The sequence below is a fragment of the Prosopis cineraria genome, unplaced genomic scaffold, assembly GCF_029017545.1.
Source record: "Prosopis cineraria cultivar Desert tree isolate PC_DT_omini unplaced genomic scaffold, ASM2901754v1 PC3, whole genome shotgun sequence".
In the NCBI taxonomy this organism is placed as follows: domain Eukaryota; kingdom Viridiplantae; phylum Streptophyta; class Magnoliopsida; order Fabales; family Fabaceae; genus Prosopis; species Prosopis cineraria.
Genome location: NW_026555334.1, coordinates 7954932 through 7968034, shown reverse-complemented (window position 1 = coordinate 7968034; position 13103 = coordinate 7954932). Strand labels below are relative to the sequence as shown.

Sequence of the window (13103 nt, the reverse complement as noted above, 5' to 3'; positions counted from 1 at the left end):
CAAAGCACTTCTCTTGGTACACGGTCATAAGCTTTTTCCAAATCAATAAAAACCATGTGTAGATCTTTATCTTTACAATGATACTTTTCCATTAATCCCCTTAGTAGATAAATCGCCTCTGTAGTTGATCTACCTGGCATAAAATCAAATTGATTCTCAGAAATACTTGTCTCCAATCTCAACCTGTGCTCAATTACTTTCTCCCACAATTTCATTGTGTGGCTTATGAGTTTAATCCCTCTATAGTTAGTACAATTCTGAATATCTCCTTTATTTTTATAAATAGGAATTAATGTACTTCTCCTCCACTCATCAGGCATTTTCTTGGACCGTAAAATCACATTAAATAACTTAGTTAACCATCTCACCCCTTCTTCACCTAAACATTTCCACACTTCGATAGATATACAATCAGGTCCGTTGGCTCTACCATTTGCCATTTTCTTAAGAGCTTCCTTTACCTCCTTATCACGTATTATTCGATAGAATGACAAATTTTGTTCTCCTTCACCAGTTACTAAATCCTCCAAGTTACTAGATGAATCCTCTCCATCATTGAAAAGTTTAAAAAAGTAAGTCTCCCATCTATTTTTAATTTCATCATCTGTAACTAAAATTCTTCCCTCTTCATCCTTAATACACCTTACCTGTTCTAGATCTCTTGATTTTCTTTCCCTACTCTTGGCAATCTTATAAATATTTTGCTCTCCTTCCTTCGTCTCAAGGTTCTTATAAAATTCTTCAAAAGCTTTAGAACGAGCTTCACCCACAGCTCTCTTAGTTTCCTTCTTAGCCATACGGTACCTCTCCCAATTTTCCTCATTGTTACACAAATGTATGGCTTTAAAACAGTTCTTCTTATACTTGATTTTATCCTGTACACTATTATTCCACTACCAAGACTCCTTATCTCTCGGACCAGAACCTTTTGATTCTCCCAAAACTACTTTTGCAACCTCCCGTATCTTTTTAGCCATATCCTCCCATATGATGTTAGCACTTCCCTGAGATTCCCAAATTCCTTTATCCAAAAGATTTCGCTTGAAAATATCTTGCTTCTCACCTTTTAATTGCCACCACCTAATGCTTGGTGTTACTACTTGTCGACGTTTTTGGATTTTACTCATAATACACACATCAAGGACTAGGACCCTATGTTGTGTCGTAACAGCATCTCCGGGGATCACCTTACAATTTTTACAAAGTCTTCTATCTATGTTCCTAACCAAAAGAAAATCAATCTGTGACCTTGAGGCTCCACTTTTGTAAGTGATGAGATGCTCATCTCTCTTCTTGAAACAAGTGTTGGCAATCTTAAAATCATACGTCAATGAGAAATCAAGAAGAGTTTGTCCTTCATTGTTTAGCTCTCCAAAACCAAAACCACCATGCACCCTCGCATACTGACCAGCTTCCCTCCCAACATGCCCATTAAAGTCTCCTCCAATAAAAATCTTTTCACTCTGTGGTATATGTCGAATCAACCCCTCTAGATCCTCCCAAAATAATTCCTTAAGACTGGCTTCTGTCCCGACTTGTGGCGCATAAGCGCTAATAATATTAATAGTCTCACGTCCAATTATCATTTTTAAGGAAATAATTCTGTCTCCAATTTTGCTAACTTCTACAATGTTCTTCTTCCACTCCTTATCTATAATGATGCCTACTCCATTACGTGCACTTACTTTTCCTGTATACCAAAGTTTGAAACCTTGAATATCCTTAGCTTCTTCTCCACGCCATTTTGTTTCTTGCAGGTAAAGGATATTGATTTTCCTTTGAATCATAACCCCTACAACCTCTAAAGATTTACAATTTAATGTCCCAACATTCCAAGTACCAAATCTAATTTTGCTCTTATGGACTAACTTCTTTAGCCGCGTGCGTCCAGAATGACGTGGTAGCCCTTGCTCATTTAACACTACATCCGGGCGCCGATGCAGCAGCTCTAACTCACTTATCACTGTACTCGAGCCATGCAGTGCGTTACTTACGGGTAACGACCTAGCATTAACATTATAACGTCTATTGTCCATGTTCATGATAGATTCAACAAAGTTTTACATTGGCTGTTGATGGCCTAACACAACCCTCATCCTTTACCCGGGCTTGGGACCGGCTATAAACATAGGCGGAGTTATCTTTCAATAATTTTTCAATATGTTAAAAATTATTTTAATAAAAAAGTAATTTTAACTACATAAATTTTGTTAATAGTCATTTTAAATAATTTTAAAAATGAATATTAGTAACTTTTACAATATATGATAATTACAAGAATCTCATATGTGATCAATCTCATAACATCTAATCATCCTCAACCTCATAGCAAGGTGGATTTGAATAGTTATTTATATTATTCTTAGTAATAATTAGTTATAAAAATGTTATTAGCAACTTCTTTTTTATAACAATGGAAACCTAAATATACTAAGATGAATTACATGAAATCCTTGTCGAAAAGCCATCAGAGCTTAGTAGAAGAAGTAGACACTGTATGTATATTAAGCTAAGCATTAAGTAAGCAATATTCCATGTAGTCTATAATATCATTTACATCTCATGACATTTGTACAACTTTAACATCCCAATGCCATTTATGTATTTGTATGTAAGTAATAATTTATGTATAACTTAACCTAATTATAATTAAACTTAATAACCCATCAAGATTTTAATTTATCATATTAAAATATTAGTTTAATAATAATAATTCTTAAGAAAATATGAGCTATATATGTCTACAAAAAGATTATGAATAATAAAAAATTAAAAATAATTTAATAATTAAAATTAGCACATCTTGACTGTTATTTTTTTGTTTCAGATCCTATATATCATTTATTTATAATTCTATATAAAAATAAGATATTTAATTTCATAAATATATTTTGAATGTTTTGATTTAATTTCAAATTTTTAAAACAATTCGTAAATTTTTTTTAAATTTAAATTATAATTTTATAAATTATTTCATATAATTTAAAATTATATTTAATTTTTTAAAAATACTTTTGGTGGCGATAAATGTTGCCGCCAAAAGTGAATTATATAAATTATTTTTTATAAAAATAATTTTGGTGGTAACAAATATCGCCACCAAAAGTGGATTATATAAATTATTTTTTATAAAAATATTTTTGCCAAAAGTGGATTATATAAATTTTTTTAATTTTTTAATTATTTTTTATAAAAATATTTTTGGTAGCAATAAATATCACTGCCAAAAATGGACTTTTAGTGGCGAGAAATTAAGGTCGCCGCTAAAAGTGGACTTTTGGCAGAGACATTTAATTGTTGCCACCAAAAGTATATTTTTAGTGGCAATTTTTAGTGACAACAATTTGTCATTACCAAAAGTCTACTTTTAGCGATGACTTTTTTAGTCGCTGCCAAAAGTATTTTTTTTATAGTGGGTCGTCTCTCTAAAAGTTAATAGAATAATTGTTTGAATTATGATTATAAAAAGATAAATAATGGGGAGATTTTTTTATGATGAAATCAATTTAAAAAAATTAAATAAAGGAAATTCAACTGAAAAAATCATCAAGAATAAGCAGCGTAATCAATAACAACTCAATCACCTAAATTTAATCTTTTTCATCCACAAAATAAATTAATTTCATTTAACTTTATTATTCTGGTCTTAATATATATTTCTCAAATTATCATTCAAGAATTAAACAAAAAATTAAGTTATAGATTGATTGAAATCTCTCTTAACTCACAACCTAACAACTGATTTAAGTTAACCACACCAGAAATAAAGCATGGGTAATCACTCAAGCCAAGTCAAATTACTCTTAACTTAACATATTAATTGATTATAGTAAGCAAAACCTCAGATAAAATTTATAACTGAAAAAATTATGCAATAAAGCTACTCTAATCATCAACAACAATTAAAACATAAAATTCAAAGGTAAAGAGAAGAAGAATAATTAGAAATAAAGCTAGAATAAAATTTTTTCTAAATATTAAATACTCTGATTATAATTTAAGATCATAATTTATAATTGATCATACTAAAAATTTAGCTTTTCATATAATAAAAATTAAACAACACTGTATATTAAAATGGGAAGCCATCAAACAGATGAAGAGCGATGGCCCCAGCATGAAGAATAAGTCGCACCTCTGGCGTCCATGCTCTCGTAAAAGTCGTTAGTCTCCTGTGCTCTGTGTTTGCTTTATATAAGTTGCGCACGCCTGGTTTGTACGGCCAAAGCAAAAGCCTAACTAATTTAATATATTGACAAAACTATCCTAAATTACCCTAATTGAAAACTATACTAAAAGTCCTAAGATGAATATAAACAAAATTTTTAAAATATAATTCTTGATTTAATCTCTAAACATGCCCATATTTTTCTTATCCAAAATAATCTTTAACAATATCTTCTAAATTAAATCTAAAAGATTTGCACAAATAAAATAAAATTAAATAGCAACTATGCAAAAATATTAAAGATATCATTTATATTTTAAAATTAAATATTTAGATAGTTAAAATTTAAAAGTTGAAGATTGGCTAATAAAATAAAATAATATCCAATTAAACTCAATTAACCTCAAATAAATATTTAAAAATCTAAATTAAATGAATAAAAATATATAAAATTGTCATTTATCACATGTGGATGATCTAATTGTATTTTTAAAAGTCTGAATGTATTGTTGTTAATTACAAATAAATTGTTGTCAAAACCTGAACAGATACTTGTTAATGGAAGACTAACATGTACAATTAAGATCATTCTATCAGTTTTTTTAACTGTTAAAACTAGAATAGATCATTGTTAATTTTGAATAAATTGTTGTAAAAAACTAAATGGACTGTTGGTAAAAGACTAACACACACAATTAAGCTCATCTTATTTGTTTTTTTAACTTGCTAAAGCTCGAATAGACTGTTGATAATTTAAAATGAATTGCTGTCAAAACCCTAATAGATACTTGTAGTTGATGATTAAAAGCACAGGTCTAATGGACTGTTTCTTTTTTAGCTTGTTAAATCCTGAATTAACTACTATTAATTTAGAATGAGTTATTGTTAAAACCTAAATGGATACTAGTTAATGAAAACTAACACATAGCAATGCTCATCCTATATGCTTTTGTAACTTGTTAAAGCCTAAATAGACTATTGTTAATTTAGAATAAATTATTATTAAAATTCAAATAAATACTTGTTGATAAAAGACTATCATATACAATTATTCTCATCCAATCTGCTTTACTATCATGCACAATTATTCTGATAGAATGGACTGTTGTTAACTTAAAATGAGGTATTATTAAAATTCAAATAGATACTTGTTAATAAAAAAACTAATATGTACAATTATGATCATCCTATATGCTTTTCCAGCTTGTTAAAGCCATAGTAGACCATTGTAATTTAGATATATGTTAATCTTTTATCAACGAGTATCTATTCGAGTTTTAACAATAAGTGATTCTAAAGTGACAACAGTCCATTCATGATTTAACAAGCTAAAAAAGCAACAATCCATTAGACCTTTACTTTTAATTATCAATTACAAGTATCTATTCAGGTTTTAACAATAATTCATTCTAAATTAATAACAGTACATTCAAGCTTTAACAAGCTAAAAAATAAATAAGATGGGCTTAATTGTATGTGTTAGTTCTTCAGCAACAAGCATACATTTAGGTTTTCACAATAATTCATTAAAAATTAACAACAATCTATTATGGTTTTAACAAGTTAGAAAAATTAATAGGATAGACTTAATTATTCATGTTAGTCCTTCATTAACAAGTATTTGTTCGGATTTTAACAACAACCTATTCGTAATTAATAACAATACATTTAGACTTTTAACAAGTAAAATGCATAAAGTTTTAAAGCTTCAAATTTATAATTGTCTATATCAAATTAATAAGTAACATTTGTAAAATAACAAGTTAGAAACTTGGTTTACTACTTAATTTTTTTTTTTTGCTATATATATAATTAAAGGGCTTGGTGGCCAAGGGTTATGGAATCAAACCCTTCCTTGGCCACCTAAACCAATTATTTCTTGAATAAAAATGTCACCGGCAATAGAGCTCCGGTGACCGACTATTGGTGACCCCCATCGGTAACAGGGGCTCCGGTGGCCTTACCACTAGTCGAGATCCGACTATGTTCCGGCGGCCGATGCCATTGACAATGGGGGTTTCATTTTTTTGTTTTTTTAAATTTGAAGGGCAGTTTGGTATTTTAACCTTACAAATTAATATCAATTAAGGATTAAGGGACTTCATTACAATTTTAAAGTCAATTGATTCTTGATTGATAATATTAATTGACTATTGAGGTCCTTGGCTGCTATGTTTCCAAAATTATTTACATTAAGGGACCTAGAGATTGCAAAGTATATTTCAATCGTTTCTTGGGATTTAAAAGTATTTACAATTACAATTCATCCATGGGACTCTAGAATAGTTCTCCACTTCTCCTTATATTATTTTTGACGGTTTGGAATAAAATAATCCACATAATTTGCGGGATTTCATTTTCAAGGTTTAATTATCTTTTTAAACCGATCCCATCTCACACGCCGAAGACCCTCCTCGCAAGCGAAAATTACTAAAATTGTTAGTCTTCCAAGTCTATTCTATTTTCATTTGTTTGTTTTATGTGGAGTAATTTTTATTAACCTGATTTCAATTGTAAAATACTTGTTAAACTTCACCTTACTACCTTAGTTTTATTTGTCGAATTTTCTTGTCAAATATATCTTCCATTAATGTTGTAGGGATATTCTAGGGCAAAAAAAAAATAAAATTAATCTAAGCTAATTTCTTATCCCATCTTGATGATATATTAAAATCTAAAAGATTATTTATTCCTTAAAATTGAAAAATTGCTTTTTATGAAGTTTCACGGGACCAAAATGTTGTGGTGTCCATCTCAAATGGAAATTTCGAGTCCATTTTCACAGTAAACTCCAAAGACTGAAGAGTTTAATATTGACGAAGACCATGAGCTATGATATTTTTCTTCTTCTTTGATTTTTCTACGCATTATGCTGGTATCAAATAATTATAATAAGAAATCAACTTAATTAAGAAAAACATAAAAGTTCAGAATTATTTCATAAATGTTTTTTTAATTTGACACTCGTATTTAGATGTCGACCAAAATGTTTACTATATTCCTTAAATGTCTTTAAAAACTATTTAAAAACCACCAATTATAGAGTTACAGTGAAATTAATTTAATCAATTTATTTCTATGTCAGCATATTTTTATTGTGTTGGCAGAGGAGTTACAGAGTTGTTGTTGAATACAGATTATATATATATATATATATATATATATACTCTCTCCGTTTACAAATGTAAGGCATTTTTTGAGGAGTTGGATGTCTAAAAATATAAAGCATTTTTAATCTTTTGAGGTGTAATTATTTCCTTTTTTCTAAAAGTGTGTCTATTAATAGTGACTTTATATTTATTGTAGGGTATTTAATAGGGATAAGTATGAAAATATAAGGTTAGTTTGAAAGTAGATAACTACTTTATTGAGGTGAAATTCGATTAAAAATGTTTTATATTTTTAAATGGAGGGAGCATATATTATAGTTAAATAGCTGCAAGAGTGTCATGTGCATCTTTACAATCATAAGGGCTAAAAGTTCTAGAAGGATCAAATTAAAGGGACTAAAAATAATGAAATAAATCTAGAGACTAAAAATGGCATTCATGGATCTGTTGTTGTATTTTTTATAAATAATAGTAGCATTTGAAGTTTGGCCCTTGTACATTTAAAAAATTAGATTGTTTTAGGGTATTTTTTTTTAGTATGTCACATAATATTATATTATTCATTCATGTATTATTTTCGCTCTGTTGAATATCAAAGTATAGAGTTTCATTCTACGTAATACTAAACTAGAAACATATTTTTAAGGAATAAGATTTATGAATAATGCAGTTTATTATATATTTTTTTCTTTTTCGATAATAGATATTTCAGTAAAAATTAATTAGCAATAAAGTGTTTTAGAGTATAGCAACTATGTAATTTAAGCAAAATTTAAAAAATGAAAAAAAAAACATAAAAGAAATAATTAACATAATAAGAGAGTGCTATCCATACGTGCCCATCACACACGTTATGCTTATGGGCATTGGTGGGGAGCATGACACCGAACAAGATCAATGACATTGAAAGTTAATTATTATTATGGCTAGTCACAGTAGTTTTACTGTTTTTAATTAATTTTTACAGCATGATGGTGATGACAAAACATCTTTAAATTGAAGATGTCAACTAAAAAGTTACTTGGACAAAAAAAGTCACTATATCATACTAAAAAAAAATTAAAGCAAATGTAAACTTATAATTTGCTATCAAATTAAAGGGACAGAAAACATGCTCATTCTTGTCAAATGCAGTGTCTTATTGTAAAATAACGTTAAAGATATTATTATTGATGAAGCCCATTAACAAAACAATGATCTTTTCCCTTCTTCTTTGATTTTTAAAAACAATGAGGGAAAAAAATAAAATAGTATCATGCTTTTAATAATTGTTTTGAAAATCATGTTTTGCAAGTTAACGCTACATCTGGAAAAGTCATTAACAGGACAGAGACCATAAAAGTATACTTCAACTCTGCCCATCTCTCACGTTATTTCCTATTGGACCTGCTCCAACGACTTTGACTCTCACGAACATGGCCAGAGTGATTAATAATGAGCGCAGAACGTAAGCAATACTTGCAAGGTGATAAGGTATTGTCATTTGGGGATCACTTTGTGCCGAGAAAGTAAGTAAAGATCCACTTCTTAACAATTAGTAATATTTAAAATATTTATAAAGATTAAAAGAGTTAAATAATTTAAAATATTAGTAATAAATTTTAAAATATTTTTTTTTGTAATAATTTTATTACTAGTATTATAAATATTAAAAGTTTACAATATTATAAATATTAAAAGTTTAAGATTTTTTTTTAAATATAGGGATCAATATTAAGTGTGGTTGAAAATATAAGGACTAAATTGTAAGAGATAAAGTTCAGAGATTGAGTTATAACCAAATTAAACTTATAAGGATTGAGTTATAACCAAATTAAACTTATAAGGATTGAGTTATAATGATTCAAAGTTTAGAGATTGAGTTACAAGTAGGTCAAAACTTTGACGACTAAACGGTTAATTTTTTCTAATTTTTTATTTTTCAAAAAAATTAGGGAAAATAAGTTATCATATTATTACAGTTGTTTTCAACAATTCTCCTTTCCAAGTTACTCCTTTGATCCTCTTTATAAGTTTTTTTTTATCAATCTCATCAATACCAATACAAAAAAATATAAAAAAATTAAAAATGTGTAAAATTTTAAATGTATCTCTCTATATAATAAATCTAAAAGATGATATTATATTGCTTTTTATCTTTCAAAAAAGATAATTTTAAAAATACTTTTTAAATATTATTTAAAAAAATTTGTTCAAAAAAAATATTATTTAAAAAATTATATCATAACTTATAAATGAAATTAAATAGATCTTCTATAATATACCTTATAAATAAATAGGGCAGGAGGGAGCACAAGTTAATCAATTGTTTCCAGCTCTAATTGGGTCGCACCACGCCACGTGACAGCTTGTATTCAATTAGACCCATCTCACGCGTCATGTTCATGTGCATATAGATTGCCTTAATTTGGATGTTCCCCAAAGACTTTGACCCTGACCAAGGAACTTTCTGAATTTTTCAAAATATGTGAAAAAAATAAAATTATTATTATAATAGTCAAATTTAGTTCGCACGCATCTTTAAATGTCTCTTAAAAATTACTACATTTTTATAAAAATTAAAGACTTTGAAAAACTAAACAAGAAAGTTGTAAAAACAATCCTTGCGCTAAGCCTAAAATTTGATCAATAGGTGTTTGTCTTAGTAAAAGAAATTATGGTTGCTTATACATGTACTAGGTCTCAAATTAAAATTCACATAAATGCAAACATTAAAGAGAGTCGCGCTTAACTTAGTATAATAATTCTCGAACATAAGAATAGGAATCGGATCTCGGGATTTAAGTAACTAATAAGCCTAATATAAATTCTATCAAAATCATTTTTAAACTTTATGATATGAGTGATCCAAATATAAAAAGGAAACAAAAAAATCACGCCCTATCAACAATATATACCAACGTTAGCTTCCTATAATGATTCAGCCTCCGGACTCATTTGGAGATCACTTACCATTAACCAATTGACTAAAGGTGGCATTGTCCAATATCATGTCGACCACGCTAACAATACCAGTAAAAGTAATAGTAGTATTACTATTATGCAAAGCCATTACTTTGTTCCCCAATATTGCTACCGCCATGATTGCAGAGGAGAAACGAGCTCTGCTTCAGAGCAACTGGTGGAATGGCAACAACTTCTCAAACGACCCTTGTGAATGGATTGGCATATCTTGCAATAACATTGGGAGGGTTATTTCTATGAGGACTCCAACACTCACTCGACCATATCTTGCAATAACATTGGGAGGGTTATTTCTATGAGGACTCCAACACTCACTCGACAACAGCCTCTGCTAGGAGATCTCAATTTCACAGCTTTTTTGAACTTGGAAGATTTGGATCTCCGAGGCATGGATCTCATAGGTATGATTCCAACTCAGATAGGAGATCTTCGAAATCTCACCTCTTTGCATTTAACAGGCAACTTCTTACAGGGTGAATTACCTTCCACTCTTGCCAATCTCACTCATTTAAAATTTTTGGATTTGAGTAAAAACTACCTAGCTGGAGCCATTCCTTCTCCAATTTTAAATTTGCCAAAATCAGAAGTGCCCAACGTTTCCCAAAATAAGCTCAGTGGAAACATTCCCTATATTGAGAACCATATAAATTTTCAAGGTGACTTTAGTCATAACATGATCAGTGGAGTATTACCACGTAGCTTGTGCTTTAGTCCACCAATGTGTCACATTGATTTGAGCTACAATAATATCTTTGGTAATATACCTAGACAACTTGATAAGATGCAACACATCAACTTGCAAAACAATTTTCTCAGCGGCAAAGAGAAGACACGAGATTCCTTCAAAATGTCAGAGTCTACGTTGCACATCTTTATTTCCATGGATATTTCCCTTGCCATCTTGATTGCGGGTTACATCATATTTATGTTATTTAAAAGGAAAAGGGAATCCAAAATTGAGAGAAGAGAAAGCAAGAATGTGAATTTATTTTCTATATGGAATTTTGATGGTAAAATTGCATATGAAGATATCATTAAAGCAACTGAAGACTTTAACATTAAGTATTGCATCGGAACTAGTGCCTATGGAAGTGTCTATAGGGCACAACTCCTAGCGGCAGAATTGTAGCTTTGAAAAAACTCCATAGAGGAGAATATGAAAACCCATCATTTGTTAAGAGTTTTCACAATGAAGTGAAGATGTTAACTGAAATCTGACATCGCAACATTGTGAAGCTTCATGGTTTTTGTTTGCATGTTTCTCATCTACAAATTCATGGAAAGAGGAAGCCTTTTTTATGTCTCGAATAATGATGATGAAGCTAGAGAGTTTGATTGGAGAAAGAGGGTAAATGTCATTAAAGAAATAGCAAATGCCTTATTCTACATGCATCATGATAGGGTTCACTCCATAGTTCTCATAGCAAGCGATTTTATTCCAGAAGTAAAGCTAGTTGTTTCCCCATTGGTCACCTATACTAGAATAGATGGAGAAAGGAAATCCTAATCGGTTTCTCAAAGAATCGTCTTTCATTTTGTTGTTGCATCTTCTCTGCCCAATGATTATCCATCAAGACATAACGAGCAATAATATATTGTTGAATTCTAGGATGGAGGCTATTGTATCTAACTTCGGCACAGCTAAAATTCTTAACCCAAATTCATCTAATCAAACTCTTTTGGTTGATACTTATGGTTGTGTTGCTCCAGGTTTGCTTTTCCACTTCTCTACTACTACTCTTATTATGTTGTATTTTATTTGTACAATTACTTTCCTTGGGATAATTTCATAATTTAATTTCTTTATTTTTTTGTCCATCGCAGAGCTTGCATACACTTTAGTTGTAACTGAAAAATGTGACTTTTATAGTTTTGGAGTGGTGACATTGGAAACAATCATAGGAAAACATCCTGGAGATTTAATATCATCTTTATCAAATATTTGCATTGAAAGCATTTTGTTAAAAGATGTGCTAGACCCACGTCTTCCACTACCATCAAGACAAGATGCAAGAGATGTGATTCTTTTGATCAAAATAGCATTAGCTTGTTTGAAACCATCACCGAACTCTTGACCGTCAATGCAGCAAGTGACTCAAAAGCTTTGATTTTCCAAGCAGCCATTAGCTATTCCTTTGAATAACATCTCGATCCAGCATTTGGTAAATCAAGAATTACAAATAACATAGTCCAGCAAACAGCTAGGAGATTTGACTCTATGTTTGCTTTGCACCTTAGGATGAAACTTTCAAGGACTAACCACAAATAAAAGTCCAGATGTTTGCCATATGTTTAGTTTCTTGTACGTAGCTGATATTTGCCCATAAAAAATCTCAACTCTTTTGAGAGAGAGATATATATATATATATATATATTGATATATTTAAAATCAAATTATATATACAACAAGTTTATTGAAATATTTTTGTTAATGATTAATATTAATGTTTTAATAAAAGAGAGATTGATACATCTGCGAAATGCACATTATTCTTCGTTACAAATTCCAAAGAACACGTCTGAAAAAAGCCATTCCATAATATTTTACTTAATTCAACTATGCCCACCTGACACGTTATGAATATGTCCATTATTTTCCTTTGGACTTGCTCCAACGACTTTGACGCTTACCAGAGTAATTAATAAAGAACGCGTAAAATACTTGCAAAGGTGATAAGGTCTTGTGATCATTTGGAGGTGTGATCATTTGGAGACCACTTTGTGTGAAGAAAATAAGTAAAGATGTGTGTAATAGTGGCATTACTATTATGTTGCGCTGCTATTACTGGTGCGTGCTCTGCTTCAAACCAAGTGGTGAAATATTAGCATTAGTCCCTACAATTTCTCATACCCTTGTCAGT

The 13103-nt window shown here is 29.8% G+C and overlaps 1 pseudogene; it reads left to right on the top strand.

Moving 5' to 3' along the window:
* The first annotated feature begins 10358 nt into the window (after window positions 1–10358).
* On the top strand, window positions 10359–12317 carry LOC129305348 (MDIS1-interacting receptor like kinase 2-like; annotated as a pseudogene).
* Window positions 12318–13103: the final 786 nt, after the last annotated feature.